The sequence below is a fragment of the Frankliniella occidentalis genome, unplaced genomic scaffold (genome assembly GCF_000697945.3).
Source record: "Frankliniella occidentalis isolate FOCC.00 unplaced genomic scaffold, Focc_3.1 Scaffold36, whole genome shotgun sequence".
Taxonomy (NCBI): Eukaryota; Metazoa; Arthropoda; class Insecta; order Thysanoptera; family Thripidae; genus Frankliniella; species Frankliniella occidentalis.
In genome coordinates, this window is record NW_026267166.1 from 1129344 (window position 1) to 1130612 (window position 1269).

The following is a 1269-nucleotide window of genomic DNA, read 5'->3' on the forward strand; positions in this document are numbered from 1 at the left end:
AAAAAAGCGAGACGAAAGTGTTATTTTACTTTATTAAACCCAACCTTGCGTCTAGTCTTTGAATCATCCAGATACGAGGGGAAGTAACAAAAAAATAAAACACAAATAAATCTTTCTAGAAGAACAAATTCCCCAAAAATTTAAGAACAAAAAACAAAGAATGAAAGGGAAAGGGAAAACGGTATTCGTAGTGTATTTCGTCTAACAGAGGAAGAAGAAGATTGGGTACAACATAAAGATTCCTTGATTGTCGAGCCTCTACCCCCTCGGCGTGACGTAGAGGGGGGGGGGGGAATCTCACGACCAATCGGGAACGTTTTTGGTCTACCCGCTATTCTTCTTCCTCCGTTAGCCGAAATGCACTATACCGAAGTAAAAACCAAGACAAAGTCAAAAAGTCATCCAGGCACCTCTCTCCGTCCCAGCCAGGCGCACAGGGCCTCGAGGGCAAAGGCGGCCAAGCCCGCGGCCTGGCCCGCGCCCAGCACGACGAAGGCCGGCCCCAAGTGGTACAGCGTCAGGGTCCGCGGGCCCTGCTGCAGCACCAGCTTCCTCGCGAAGTGGTGGCGCTCCCGCTCGTACTCCGCGTAGCGCCAGCGCGCCAGCAGCCCCGCCGCCTCCACCTGCATCAGCGCCCTGGACATGAGGCGATCCAGCTGCCCCTTCGTCGTCAGGCCGATGATGTTGAAGTCCGAGTAAGGCAGCTGAATGAGGTGGAGCTTCTTTGGCGGCATCATGTAAGGGAGCATGTAGCTCTGGGCGTGCCGGTCCAGGTAGGTGATCAGCGCGCAGTTGCGAGCGGTGGCGACCGCTTCGATGACCGTCTGCAACTCTGAGTACGTCACGTACTCTATCCGGGTAGTCAGGTTGACGGCCAGAATGTTCGCCCGTGCCAGGTTTGCTAGCGCTTTCAAGGGCAGCCCGCTGTCCTCGACGTCGCGCAGGCTATCCAGCTCACGCCGAGGAACAGCCGAGAACAGCTTGCCGAGCAGCAGGCCCTGGTAGGCGGCGGTCAGGACGACGCATGCGAGCAGCCAGGCGGCCAGCATGGGGCGGGGTGGGGCCGGCGGCAGCGGCGGCGGCGCCTGGCCTAGCATTGGGGCCAGCACCTGCAGCACCGCGCCACTGACGTCCCGCCGCCGGGCGCTGGCGCTCAGGACCAGCACCGCGCACAGCGTGGCCACCCCCGTGGCCCACCACAGCGCGGCAGAGAACTCGTCCAGGACCGCGTCCAGGAGGCTGACTCCGGCGCCGAAGCCCGCCGGCACG